Source organism: Calliphora vicina, chromosome 2 (assembly GCF_958450345.1).
Source record: "Calliphora vicina chromosome 2, idCalVici1.1, whole genome shotgun sequence".
In the NCBI taxonomy this organism is placed as follows: Eukaryota; Metazoa; Arthropoda; class Insecta; order Diptera; family Calliphoridae; genus Calliphora; species Calliphora vicina.
The window spans coordinates 111293554-111309905 of record NC_088781.1 but is presented as its reverse complement, the minus strand read 5'-3'; positions in this window follow the sequence as shown (position 1 = coordinate 111309905).

The window sequence follows — 16352 nt, the reverse complement described above, 5'->3', positions numbered from 1 at the left end:
CTCGCCTTCTCTCCGACCCACCGATCATTAGGGATCGTAAGGACATCAATTGACAAATACCTTCAGAGCGATTTCCGATTCATGCAGACCTAGTATCTGCAGAGGTAGGAAAAAACTACCTTGGTGGACTTCCGAGATTGCGAGCACTGGTAGAGAGAGTGACGCAAACTTTTCAATGAGGCAAAGAGACTGGGCAACTGGTCTGTTTATAAATCCTCTGTGAATAAATTCAAGAACCTGGTAAGGAACGCAATGCTCATATTCTGGAGAGCCTTCTGTAGCTGCGTGGATCCTCTGAGTCTCTTGCGCAGAATCTTCTCATCTTCGGCCGCTGTCCCCAGTTACATCCAGACTTTGTATCTGGACTACTAGCGGGAAAGGAACCTTAGAGGTTGATGGACGCTCAGTTCCCTAGGGTAACATTTCGGAATTTTCCGCTGAGCCTTTTGAAGTATCAATTCTCATAAAAGAGGATAGACTGAAATGGGCCCTGCTGAAATGGGCTTTGATCCATATAAATCTCCTGATGGTATCATTCCGGCTAATCTGCAACGGAATGAGGTTAAATCATACCCACGTTGACTCGTATTTATTTGGCCTGCTTCGCTTGGTCATATATTTCGGAGTCCTGTACCAGATGTACTGTAGCCTTCATCCCTGAGTGAGGGAAAAGGTTCTCATCCTAGTCTTCGGGCCTATTAGTCTATCGTTCTTCCTCTTGAAGACCATGGAAAGGATAATTGATCTGCACCGATTGATCCTAACCCGACTTTCTTTGTCTCAGCATGCCTACTTGAAGGGCAGATCTGTTGAGACGCCTCTACACTCGCTTGTGGGATTTGTAGAAAAATCACTCAAGCACAAAAAATATGCATTGGTGGCCTTCTTGGCTATTAAAGTGGTCTTTAACAATGTGGCCCAAGAGACGAATCTTTCGACTTTAGGAGGACTGGATATAGATCAAACTATTATCTGCTTCATAAGTATACTTCTGACCAATATAGTCATTATTTCTTCTATGGGGACTGCTACTATTTCTAGATTAGCGAACCGAGGTAGTCTATAGGGAACCTTGTGGAATCTTGCCATTAATAAACAACTCATGAAATTAGTATCCACGAAGTGCAAAACTGTCGCATATGCTGATGATATTGCTGTAACACATTCTCACAATGCCTAGAAACTTCACTTAGTACTCTTAGCCAGTGGAGCACTGCTAGTGGACTTGGCGTGAATTCTGGGAAAACGGAGCTTGTGATCTTTTCAAAAAGGTACAAAATCCTTTCGTTCCCATTAACGGAGGGAAATTTAAGCTCTCGGATAGTGCAAAGTATCTAGGAATCCTTCTAGACTCTAAGCTATTCTGGAGCCTGAATAATATCTGCGTCCAAGGCGGCTATCGCTATTTATGCCAGCAGAAGGGCCATTGGGAAGACCTGTAATAAGCTCTAGGAATGCGAAATAGCTTTTCGACATGGTGGTAAATCCCATACTAATATATGGAGTACTAGTATGGTGGAAGGCTCTAAGTAAATCTAACTACTGTGGGATGATTGAGAGAATCCTGCGAATCTCTGCACTAATGATTACGGATGCGCAGCGCAGCACTCCGTACTTATTCGTTATGCTGCACTGACTGATCTCATGGCCAAACAATTGGCCATGAATTCGGCGGTTAGGCTAAGCACTGTAGGAGCATGGAGGTCTGGTTGTACTGGATATGCATCTATTTTGGGATGCATTGACTACTGCACTCTCTTGACAGACACTTCTCCGTAGCATTGACGGGCGAGTTACCTTCTTCTAGGGACACGTTTGTTATTTATAAAGATGTATCCAAGTCTGCAGTTGGTGTGGGTGATGGCTTCTATATTCCCCGTTTTCAGAAGGGGATGTGTTTCAGGCTACAGGATCTATATAGTGTAATTCAAGTTGAGACTTCAGCCATCAAAAGGGCGGTAAACTGGATGAAGTACTATAGGTTGATTGACGTGAATATCTGAATCTGTACTGACAGTAAGCCTGCTATCAAATCCCTCTCTGGTGTCTTCTCGGCATCCAGATTGGTACATGAATGCCAGGTATCTTTTAACTATATGGCGAGACATTCTAACCTGGAGCTATTCTGGGTGCCGGGTCACTCTGATGTACTTGGCAATGATATTGCGGATGAACTGGTTAAAAAAGGCTCACGTCTGCAAGCTGATGAGATCGATCTTTCATACAGCGTAAAATGTTGCTGCCATGACATGAAACAATTTCCATATAGAAAATGTAGAGGTCTTGTCATAAAAAAATATTTATAAATTAAATGTATGTAGATGTTTTGACATGAAACATGTTCCATAAAGAAAACGTTAATGTCATGACATGAGCAATTTTGGCTATTAAAAATGTTAATGTCATAACATGGAAAATTAGCTATATTGTAAATGCTAATGTTATAACATGACTTGAAAAGGTTGCTTTCATGACATGAAAAGTTTTTTTGAAAAATGTCTATAAAGAGAATGTTGTTTTCATGACTTAACATTTATGTTACAGTCTTCTTAATCCTAACGAGTATTCCGACTACTTAGTTCTATACCAAATGTTACATTATTCCGACCTACATTCCATTGAATTTAAGAAAACCAACCAAGAGTAAAGCTCATCTTGCCCCTCTATGTCTTTCTTACTAGTTTATGTCAAAGATGTTCAGTTCACATATTGAAAATTGTGACTTTCTGTTTCAAATATCATTCTTAATATGATTCTATCATAATTTTTAAAACAACTGACAGCATTTAACAACAAAACACATATATACACCCGCACACATTACCAACTCTTGTGACAGTTGAGTGAAATATACATGAAATGTTCAAGCTAGAAATGACATCTTAACAATAATGTACAATAATAGTTTTTTTACACAGATGCAAACATACAAACAGAACAAAATCTAAATACAAATATGTATGTACTGATATATAACTAACTACATAAATATGTTTGTATGACATTTGATATATGCACATATTCTTTTTACATACTATTTCCCAATACTTTCGTACATACATAACCAAACTAAACAAAATGGAAGAAATGTTATATATATAGGATGTAAACAAGAGAGTGATGATGTATTTGTATGTGTAAAGTGATTGGTGTAACTGTAGTTGTTTGATATCATAAATAAAATATTGACAGCTTATGTCACTCAAAATACATAATAAGGCAACATTTCTCAAGTCTTGTCACAACACACACACATTACAACATCAGTGTTGCTTTTACAGTGTTTTATTGTTATTATTGTTGTTGCTGTTGTTGCTGTTGTTAAATGTACATACACTATTATTACTATCTATTGTCATTGTTGTTAACTTTACTATCTTTTATATGAGTTGAGCTGACTATTGTAAAAGTTGTCATTTTCATAACAACCTGACATGACAGCAACAACAACATGAATTTTATGAAAAACCAAAATATATACACACAAAGAATATCACATTTTTTTAAAACTCTACTCCTACTAGTAAGTACTGGCATATAGAAGGTATGTAAAAAATAAAATTGTCATACTGTGACATTGTTACAAAAACATAGATACAAATGGGGGATTTCATATCAAGTGAAGAACCAACTTTTGAAATCGATGTCTTCCGATCGGGATGAAATTTACACTAATGTTAGTTCTATTGGATAGTTATCCAATTTTAACAAGACCAGTCAAGAGCACTCTGATTTAGAGGGGGTAAAAATTTAACATTTTGGCCAAACTTATTACCTATTGTTCTTAACTAAATGTGTCTCAAGCTGTTTAGATACATAACTATTTCTTCAACCTATCGAAAAAAAAAATTTAGAAAAAAAAGTAAATTTTTTTTTAAATTTTTAAATTTTTTTTTTTTTGCTCAAAAGAAAGCTTAGTACTTTATCTTGACCGCTTAGTGGGATGCGAGTGAGATATCTATCAAAATAAATATTTTGTAACTCAAGACATACAATTTTTGACTTTTGTTTTTTTGCAAAATCGAACTTTTTTAAATGGGCTCTTTTTTGGATTTTTTTCCAAAAAAAAAGTAAAAAACTGTATGGCCACTAAGCGACCAAAAACATCTTATAGGAATGGACCTAATCTTTCTTTTGAGCAAAGAAATAAATAAAAAAAGGGCGCATTTTGAAAAAAAACATCAAGAAAGTTTTTGATTTTGCAAAAAAAGTCAAAAATTTTATGTGTCTGGTTACTAAGCGATCAAATAGGTCTCCAAGGAAAATATCTAAGCTTTCTTTTGAGCAAAAAAATAAAAAAGGGCCCATTTTGAAAAAAAGAAGTCAAAAAAGTTTCTGATTTTGGAAAACAAATGTCAAAATTTTTTTTTTAATTTTTTTTTTCGAAAGATTGAAGAAATATGTAGCTATCTAAACTATTTCGGACACATTTTGCTGAGAACAATAGACAAAAAGTTATATGGATGAGAAAAAACATATGTTTGGCCAAAATTTTTATCGCCTCTTACTCAGGGAGTTCTTGATCGATCAGGTTGAAAAATTGTGTCTGAATTACTATCCAATAAGACTAACCTTGGTGCAAATTTCATCCCGATCGAAGATATCGATTTCAAAAGTTGGTTCACTTGACATGAAATCCCCCATATATAAATATATGACCTGCAAGCGTAATATTATGTTAGCAGGTATTTTATAAAAAAAAGTTGAGATATTATAGAGATATGGTTTCCTTTATATATAAGAACCCCTTTTAGAAAGAGATGGGTTCTCAAAGTTATCATACATTGAATGTAGTAGAGGTCATGGGAACTTAATTACTGGTGCTTCCATTTCTCAAGCTAGTCTTGATGTCATCTTCAAATATTTCTATGATAATTCACACACAATGATCAAGAATTTCCAAAATGAGGCACGGCCGTATGACACCATCCTAAGAAATATAAGTAGTCCAATCTTGCAGCTCATTAAAAATATACTCCGAATTTGTATACCTGTGATTGGGAGTTTACGGCCATTTTGTATCTACTTGGAGCAATCAAGGCACTCAGCTCGCATATCCAGAAGAAACTGGATATTCGCAGTCTGTTGAATGAATTATCGAACAGGATTGACGAATGGTCACACAAGGAGGAGGAACAAAGGATACAACTTGTAGAATATCTAAATGCATGGCCCTTATTGTTTATATAGGAGTGCAACACTATGTTAGATCTTGAGAAAAATTAGTTTTTCAAGTCATATTGAACATTTGACCTTAATCAGACAATTTCTTGATTTTCTACTGTATTCGAAAACATCGTCCTTTCAAACTTTTAAACAAACTAGAGAATCAGGTGAATAAATTTATTCGCAAAGAACGACGTTAGTTCTACAACATCATCGCAAATCAGGTATAAGCTGCAGTCTGTGGATATGTGGGAGTTCTATATAATGCAGTCAAGAAGATCAGTGCAAAAATTTAACTTACAACAATTTAGATTAAAAGAATTATCAACATAATATGTAAAAGAGAATATCCATGGAGATCCATACTGGCTCACAGATACAAGGGTTGTCATAACGAAACTAATGAACATCGAAGCCATCAACAAAGATTAGTTAATATACTAGCAGAATTTTTCAAAGATGGTCTAATTGTAACTGAATCCAAAAAAAGTGAATGTTGAAACTGTTCGCTGGCATCCAGGTTCCAAATAGCGACCATTGGTTCAATCGGATCAGGTGACATGAAGTGTCAGATCTAATAAGTTTCACAGCTGATTACACAGATGATAGTTGTAAGACAAAACCGGAACAAATTTTCCAAGGACCATTTCAAAACACTTTCATCGGAAGTTTATGTCATCTTGCTTTGCACTAGAGAGTACTAGTGGAGAGTGTTATGGTCTAAAATAATTCTTGCGAGGTTGATAAGAATTATCATGGAGATTATTACATCTCTCAAATAAGTAGACACAACAGGTCAACATTGTAATGAATATCGGATCTTGAGGTCAACTCTGATATCGAACGAGCTGCTTGTTGGGCCAAACGGGAGGCTCGACTTATTTTTGTAGGTATTCTTAATGGAAATCTTGGATTACTTCGGAGTGTGTTAATCACTTGGGAGCTGTATACAAAAATATTGTCTCAGAAAAGCTAATCGATTCATCACGCTATTTTAGGTTAAATCCCACTCACTCGATAAGGCGAATTTAGATTATCGCACCGCACCACGCACCGGTCATATTGGTTCCAAGAGATGTTTTTAATCCTTAAGCACAGAGGATTTGGTGCTTCAATCGTAAGCTCAACTTTTTGTGGTGAACTCAGGAATCTGTACTTTTGCCAATTCTTTTTTTATAGTATTGGATTATGTACTTATTGGTAGAGAAGCACCCGATGACATTCAAAGCGATCTGAACTAATGACTTAACGACTGAAGCTTGCTGGACAAATGTTATGACTATTTGTATGAGACATTACCAAGGTATCAGAGAGATAGACATCAATGATATTTTTTGATTAAATCTTCAGGAAAGGCTGGGGATGAGATGGATATAAGAAAAACTATCACAGAAAAGCCAGAGTTCAGATGTGTTCTTAAATAATATTTGTATTTCTAAAAGTTCAATTTACATTTTGTCGTGAAATTTCATGTAGTTCTACAGTTTTATTCAAAGAACACTTAAATAGAAATTAGTATTACAACTAATTCAATTGTCTAGAAGAACATTTTCAATTAAAACAAGTAACAAAGTATAGTCGGCCAAACCTGACCATATAATATTCCCTACCCCATCTGAATAAGCAAAACCAGTGTTCTTTTAAAATTTAAATTTTTTGCGAAGCTATGGGTGCTTATGGACCGATCGTCAAATTATTTAGTAGCTGGGTTTCTAAGCATATAAAACTCATTTCATTTAAATTGTATCACGATAACAATATTTGTAAATGCTGGGTAAAGTGAACATATATGGGAGCCATGACTAATTATGACTAATTATGTTGAATTATAATTGGATACCAAACTTTTAGTGATTTTCGGAAGCGGGTCCTATATGAGAGCTATGACTAATTAAGGAACGATCACAACGATAAAATAAGGTGACATGATTTCCGTACAAGGTTTACATGGAGAACCAGACAACCAGCCAACCAGACATACGGATGGACGGATTTCGTTTAATCACTTTCGATCGGTATACTTTAATGTAGTTGTTAGACTAATACTATTGGGAATTACAAACATCTGCACAAACGCATAATACCCTTCCCACTGTGGTGATGTAGGGTATAATATTAAAACTGTGAAAATGAATTGATTATTTCTGTTAATTTTTGATATCGTCTAGAGTAAAATTTCAATTTTCTTAGTAGTTTATTTATTTAGTTACAGCATTACATAACATTAAGGTAATTTTGAATATAAAACAGCAGCGATACTAAACTAGATTTAATATATACGATTTTTTTAAAATGGTCCAAAAACTGAGTATAGTATTCTTGTATTTTGTATTGGTCGCCTTGCAGCTATTTCTATTGGTAAATGGCGATGACGATGATGAAGAAGAGCCGGAGACTACAACAATAGAGATTAGTCTATATCGTAATAAATTTGGAATTGGTAGATGAATTGCCTGTTTAAAGGATGATTATAATAAAATAAATTGATTTAAATATACCGAATAATAAAAGTAAAATTTGGTTTTGTGTTATTTAATTTGCATGGCCACATATTTGAAATTATGGCAAGAGAGTAGTTAGGAGAATATTTTGATATGTATGGGGAAGATAATAGAACAGTACTTAAATTTTAAATTAAGAATTGTTTTGAATACTAAATCCCTTGTCAAAGCTAGTACCTACTCTAACTTTTCGACAAGGCATTTTGTCTAATCTCTAATGGAATTATTGTCAAGAGCCAAGTCATGGTAATTTTCTATAAGAATTATACCGATCGACTCAGAATCAGTTTCTAAGTCAATGTAGCGATGACCGTCCATCCATCTGCTGTCTGTCCATGTAAATTGTGGCCCAAAGACGAAGTCTATTGAAACTAGTAAAAATCAATCCATTATTTCAGCTAGCCCGATACAAATTTCCTCCCGAAATAGGGCTTTATCGGCATAAGTGCTTGACCACAAATTGTTCCAGCAATAAGTTTTATATAGTAGCTGAATCCGGTCCGCATTTCTGGGTCTTAGAAAACATCTGTTTTATATTGCATCTCGATCTTAATATAGTGTGTCAGACAAAGTCGGTGCTCCAATCTTCAATGTTGATACATGTACAATGAATTCACAAATTCAGAAGGATAATTGACGGCTTGTTCTTCGTTCATTACTGTGTCAATCGATTTGTATATTATTGTTTCGCCAGGCAGTATCAATTGTATTTGATCATTGAGCTTGTTAACATCATAATTTCTTGGTGCCAAAATTGTACGTTCCCACTGCCAATCCGAATTTGTGTAGTTGGTTGTAAGACTTGGGTATACCTTGTCGACAACGGCTTGAAAATTCATTTGCATTTGGCAGATGTTCGAGAACGAAATCTGATTTGTGACGGAATCAATTGAAATTTTTCCATATCCGATGTCCAGCAATTGTTTTGAGAATGTTTCGGCAGAAGGGATACGTTGATAGCGTTCGGCTTCTGTAGCTTCATTTCTAGTGAAATACATTTTATGGAACTTAGCATCATCATTGGAAATCAGGAGCAATGATGGCCTTGAACATTAAAGGTGGGATTGAAGCCGACATCATTTGAAAGCATGAATTACACTTTTCGATTTTTTGAAGGAAGTGCTTGGAAATAGGATTGGTACTGGAACTATAACTTAGAAGCTGCTCAGGCGGCTCAATAATTGGTGGCAGAATAACTTTATCTTTCAAACAGTACATTCCCGGGGATTCCTTAGGGAACTTCAAAACGCTGCATTGTTTGTTCATTGCGGCATTCAGTACGTCCTTGTGATTCCTGTAGTCATCATACTTATTGCAATAAAATGCCGGCAACTTTAAATCGATTCTTTCTCTTGATCGGGACTGAACCTTTTTAATGTTCACTATAACAAATGCACAGTGCGGCAGAATCAAAATATGTTAGAAATAAATCTGTCATTTCTAACTGGCTGATCCGATTGACATGAAATTTCACATATACAAAGGATCGTACAGACCTCTCAGGAGCGCTGCTGTGTGTTCTTAAATTAGAGTACCTGTGATTAGTCAAAAATCAAACATTTTAATGTATTCTTAAAGTCCTCGTTAGGCGTATATAAATCTTTCTTGAGTCTACTTTTTATATCTTATAGTTAGCAAATTATACGGATATGAAAATTAAAATTGGCTGGCATTAAGTAAATAGTGGAGTATTCGAATTATTCGATTTTTATCTTGTTCGAATAAAACGAATAATTCGAATAAGAGATTTTAACTTGTTTGAATAATTCGATCACACGTTTGAAATTAATCGAATTATTCGAATAATTTAAATTTGTTTAAAAAAGTAAAGAATGAAGTTTTGATGTCGGTTTTTTAATATTTTATTGTTAAAGAAAAACAAAAAATAACGTTAAAGTTAACAATTCAAGTATTGATAATGTTAAAAAAACATTCGAACACAAAGTCCACCATTAAAAACTCCCGAACAATCTACAAAACAATTGACTAGCAAACTTATTTATAACAAATTGTATTATACATCAAGCTCTATCAACGTTGCCGAATCTTTGCTTAATAAAGTGGTCTTGGGGAATTACACAATAAAGGGAATCTGTCCATAGTTTGATATCATTATCAGTGAACGTGGCTAATTTGAAGTCAGGCAGTGCATGATTGATGCATTTACAAATACGCAAAAAGTGTATTACCATGTTAGACAAAGATGTTCAACGATGTTCAAAATCATGTATAAAGCTACGTTTACACGATGTGAACTTATACTGAATCATATGGTTATTAACCATTTATTGATCAAGATCTGACAACCGTGTCTCAGAGTCCTAAGACGAACTCCATGCTTTTCTTGCAACAACGTTAGTTTGCAATATTTGTGTTTATCATTCGATTTATTAAATATTTTGCAACACTTACATACGCGGTTAATAACATCACTTATATACATTAGGGTGGCCCTTAATAAACGAAAGTTGGATTTTGGCCATTCTCACCCTCCAGTTTGGTGAACATTAGTAAAAAAATCATCCTGAAAAAATTTTAAGTAAATCGGTTGGGGATAAGACAAGCTGCCGCAAGCCCTCTGAAGTTTTGAGATGCATTTACAAGGGGAAAAAATGCATTTTTTCAGTTTTTGTAAAAATTTTGCCATTAAAAAATTATTTTGTAATTTAATTTAAAATAATCGAAATGTCTACGTAATTGTCGTTCTAATGAGACATAAAAAGCAGAAATTGGTCAAAAAATGTTAAAGTTATTAAAAATTCGCCAGGGCATTAACGCGTCACAGGCAACTAGAATAAGAAAGGTAGGAACAAAATTAACATATTTTGATAAATATTAAAATTAAAGCTCATTTTTACTTAAACTTGTATATGAGTTCTTGTCTTCGTAGGATACCGCTAACCTATTCTTAGGTATGAACAAAAAAAAAAATTTTAACGGCAGTTTCAAAACTCAATTTTCAAATTTTTAAAAAATTTGTTAAACAAATTTCAGAATTTTTTGATCATCTCATTGGGATTTATTAAGAATATAATAGAGAATAAAAATGTGAAAAAATTATGAAAATATCTCTTATAGTTTTTCCGTACCAGCGATTTAAATTTTGAAATTTTCGAGAAAAACCAATTATTTGGCAATTTTTAGGCGAATAAGCTCTATTTCCTTACTCTTGTGCATTTTAAGCAAAACTTATACAGAATATTATAGTCCAGATAATTCTAAATATACTCTGAAACTTTTACTAAAATCGGAAAACGTTAACCCTTAAATCGTGAAGGTCAAAGGTCAAATTTTTCAATATTTGGAATTTTTCTTATTCTAGTTGCCTGAGACACGTTAATGGCCTGGCGAATTTTTAATAACTTTAAAATTTTTTGACAAATTTCTGTTTTTTATGTCTCATTAGAACGAAAATTACGTACACATTTCGATTCTTTTAAATTAAATTGCAAAAGTAATTTTTTAATGGCAAAATTTTTACAAAAACTGAAAAAAATGCATTTTTTCTGGATGGTGAGAATGGCCAAAATCTAACTTTCGTTTATTAAGGGCCACCCTAATATACATATATATTAAGATCATTGCCTTCATCTATTTCAATGTAATCATTATAAATGTCATCCTCAATATCACTTTCGAAGACCGTTTCAAAATCACATTCTCCTCACATTCAACTCCACTTTAATCTAAGTTAAAATTTTGATTATTAATTGCGATTCTAATATTTCTAATATTTCGCCGGCTAAATAACAAATATTTTATTCCGTACCTTTTATTTTCATTCAAGTCCTAAGTTAAAAAATTTTGAAAGATTTGTTTTTAGAATTGTAACTTCTTGCAGTAATATTTATATATTTATAGAAGGAGATATCGGAACAATCATCTGCAGTGATCGAAAGTCCCTTTGTCTTTAGTTATTTGTCGAATTTCAGAAACAATACAATTTTTGTGAGTCATTATTACTTATTTGAAATTATGAAAAATTTTAAGCAATTTAATAAATTTAAATATATGTGAACATTTATTCGTTTTATTCGATTATTCTACATAAAATTGTTCGAATTATTCGTTATTCGAAAATGGCCATTTTTAAATAGTTCGAAGAATTATTCCTAAGAAATTATTCGATTAATCGAACGATCATTAGTCGAATGAATACACTAGTAAATACGCTAAATCTGAAATTTAGATATAAAATGTATAAAATTTAAAAGGATATAAAATAGGAAGGCTCCTTTAACAAAAAATATGGGTTTTATATTGATTTTGTCATTCCGTTTTTAACATATCAAAATATTGGTCTTAGAACCAAAATTTATATATGTTATTCTGGGTCCTAATAAAATTCTAATACTATAAAGCTATGTCAGTCAGTTGTTGATATTAAATGACATCTTCAGGAAAGCATGGGGGTGAGATGGACATAAGAAAAACTACAACACAAAAGACACGGTTTGGATATGTTCGTAAATCTTATATATAAATAGGCCACACGTTTTTTTGTGGTACACTTTTAAGTAAGTTATTGTCCACCAATATTGATGAAATATATATGGTTTAAAAGTTTTTTTCTCTAGATATGCAAAATATGAAAAAATATTTCAAAATTCTTTCCATAAAAGTGGTAAAAACCGTTTTAAAAGTAGTCGAATTTCGGCCATCAGGTGATCCTAGTAATAATTGTTATGCTATAAGTTCTATCTACATGTTAACTAAAGGAATAGGTTTTTGTAAAATTTCATGAAGTTCTTCAGTTTTATTTAAAGACCACTTTAAATAAAAAATAGTATTAAAACTAAGAAAATTGTATAGTAGAACATTTTCAATTAAGTTATTTTAATTAAAACTGTTCTATCTATGAAAATAAATTGATTATTTCTGGTAATTTTTCAAATTGCCTCGAATAAAATTTAAATTTCCTTAGTAGTATATTTAGTTACAGCATTACATTGCTTTAATGTAATTTTGTATATAATAGAGCAGCGATACTAACTTAGAATTAGTTTATACATTTATTCAAAAATGACCGAAAAGCTCCGTCTAATATTCTTGTATTTCGTTTTGATTGCTTTGCAGCTATTCCTATTGGTAAATGGCGATGATGATGAAGAAGAAGAAGAGCCGGAAACTACAACAATAGAGATTAGTCTGTATCGTAATAAATTTGGAATTGGTAGATGAGTTGCCTGTTTAAAGGATGACTACAATATATTCATTGTAAATTAAATAAATAAATTGCCTTTAATATACCGAATAATAAAAGTGCTTAAATAGAAATAATTTTATTTATTTATTGAAATAGTTGTTGCGAATATAAAATTTGGTTTTGTCATATTTTATTGCAGTGGTCACATGTTTGAGATAGCTTTGGAATTTTAGAACGCTTATCATAAATTACAAAATTTCGAAATATAGGATCTAGAGAAACTCCTATTAGCATATTTAAGGCGCTTTATATTTTAAAGTTATCCTTGTTGAGATACATTTTAAAAAAATATAAAAGCCTAATAAGTTCCTTAAGAATCTTTTTTTAAGAACGATTTTTCGGCCACAAAATTAAGAAAATTCTACATTTTAAAAATGTTGAATCTATTATTTTTTAACTCATTGTTGTTGTAGTAACAGATCTGCTGTCTTCTTTGGGAAAAACTTCCAGTTAATACAGCTGCAGAGTGAGACTCGTATAGTTCTGAAGCGAACATGCTATTGTCATGGGACTTGCAAAATATATTCTTGTGAAATATCTATCTTCGAACTTGTATCTAAATCATTTAATTCAAATATTTGTTATTAAAAAGCCAACCAACATAAAGATTGCATTGTTCAGTTGATAGATCGATAAATATTTATTTTTTTAAATTTGTAGCTAAATTTTCGATCAGTATGAAATACACAATAAATGAAATCAATGCAAAGTATAAAAAAACAATTAAGATAAGGTGACTGAATTTTTTTAAAATATAGATTGAAAATATTTTTTGGTACAAATTTTTTTTATTTTAATTTATTTTTTTAAATTTTTAAATTTTTATCGAAAACATTTTATTAATGAAAAAAATTTTGTGGTAAAAAAATTATTTGTAAAAAAATTTTCGGTCTGAATTAATATGGCGTTTTATACCGATTTGGAAAGGTATTTGAAATATCTATCATCAGATATCCACATTGTCTATATGAATGAGTTATTAATCCAGATATAGATCAAAAATAAGTAAAAAATCAGATAAATCGTGATTCTTTCTTATATCTCTGCCATTTGTAAAAACTAATTAAATTTTCTAGGAGAACATATTTAATTAAAATAATTAAAGCGTGAACATCAATTGATTATTTCTGGTAATTTCTGTAATGGTCATGACTAAAAATAATATTTTCTTTTTAAATTGTTTTACTATTTTCCTCCAATATAAATAATTTTGTATATAAAATAGCAGCAATACTTCTTTAGATTACCGAATAACAAACTATGAAAATCTTATATTTGATATTGGCCATCGTGCAGCTATTTTTATTAGTAAATGGTGATGATGATGAAGATGAGGAGCGGGAAACGACCACGATAGAGATTAGTATGTATCGATATAAATTTGGAATTGGTAGAATACTCGAAAATATATTCGAATTAAACCTGTTCATTGTACATTTAAAATTGTTTACTATAAATATAAGGGGTATTCACATGGTGTACTATTTAGTTATAATGTCCTAATATATTAGATAGTTAAAAAAAAAATTTGTTGTGATTGAAGCAAAAAGGTTCTAAACTAATTTGTCATAAAATAATACTTTTTTTTGTTTAAAATACAACAACAACTCTTATAATATATTAGGACATTATGACGATATGACTAATAGCAGACCATGTGAATATCCCAATAATAAAATTCAAAAAAAATACATCACATTCTTGGAAATATGTATACAATTCATAAATTCATCATATTATTTTTTTTACCAGCTCCGGACGAAAGGTGGACTTTATGGCCATTATTCAATAATTTTTTGGGATATTTGGGATATCTAGGGCTTATAACCGACTAAAGCAAGTTGAAATCAAAAACTTATTAAAATAAAATATTGAATTAATTTGTTTAAAATTAATATTAATTTTGCGATTAAGGATACAAAGGTCAAAATCAATTTTCTCTAGATATGACTTTGACTGAAGTTGTATATTGCACAGTGTGGCAGAATAAAAATATTTTGGAAATAAACCTGCAACATCTAACTAGCTGATCAGATTAATAAGAATTTTCACATAGGCGTAGCAGGAGACTATTCGAGTTTATTTTTTGATGATAAACTCTAATGATCCTGCAGAAGCGGAGCTGTCTCAAAGTAGTGCACCTCAGACATCAAAATAATATTCTGTTTTAATAAATAAAATAAATCATTTGAAAAGAGTTACGAAGCAATATGTTTTACAAGTCTAAAAATAATCGATTTTAAATTAATTTAATATTTTAAGTGAAAAACAAGTATGAAAGTATGGTCGGTCAAGCCCGACCATATAATACCCTACACTAAGTAAATGAGCAAAAAATGTTTCTTTTCAAAAACATCTAAAATTAATATTCGTGAGTGATTTTCGGAAGTGGGCCTTATATGAATGCTATGACCAATAGATATACGATATGATAACGTTAACTGGAAGTTTTGAGGTGCATTTACAAGGGGAAAAAATGCAATTTTTTCAGTTTTTGTAAAAATTTTGGCATTAAATTCCAAATATTGAAAAAATTGACCTTTGACCTTCACGATTTAAGAGTTAACGTTTTCCGATTTTAGTAAAACTTTCAGACTATATTTAAAATTACCTGGAATATACTATTCTGAATAGCTTTTGCTTGAAGATAATAACAGTAAAGAAATTTGGCTCATTAATCCAAATATGGCCAAAAAAATAGTTTTTCTCGAAAATCTCAAAATTTAAATTGCAGGTACGGAAAAACTATAGGAGGTATTTTCATACTTTTTTCATATTTTTATTCCCTATTATGTTCTCAATAAATCCCAATGTGATGATCACAAAATTTTGAAATTTGTTTAACAAAATTTTTAAAAATATGAAAATGGAGTTTTGAAACTGCCGTTAAAAAAAATTATTTTTTTGGTCATACCTGCGAATAGGTTACCCGTATCCTACGAAGGCAAAAACTCATATACATGTAAATATGGATATATTTTAAGTAAAAATGTACTTTTATTATAATAATTATCAAAATATGTTAATTTTGTTGCTACATTTCTTGTTCTAGTGGCCTGAGACACGTTAATGGCCTGGCGATTTTTTAATAACTTTAAAATTTTTCAACCAATTTTTGTCTTTTATATCTTATTAGAACGACAATTACGTGTACATTTCGATTCTTTTAAATTAAATTGCAAAAGTAATTATTTAATGCCAAATTTTTAACAAAAACTGAAAAAATTGCATTTTTAAGCGATTTATGCACTTAAAGTGATTTTCGGAAGCGGGTCTATATGGGAACTATGACTAATATTGGACCGATCGTAACAAAATTTGGTGACATGAATTTTGTATATATAAAACTTATTTGGAGCGGAATTTGTGGAGATACATATATAAATTAAACATTTATGACCGATAAAGTCCAATTTCAGGAGGACATTTGTATGGGGGCTAGGTGAAATAGGACCGATTTCAGCCAGTTTCAATAGGCT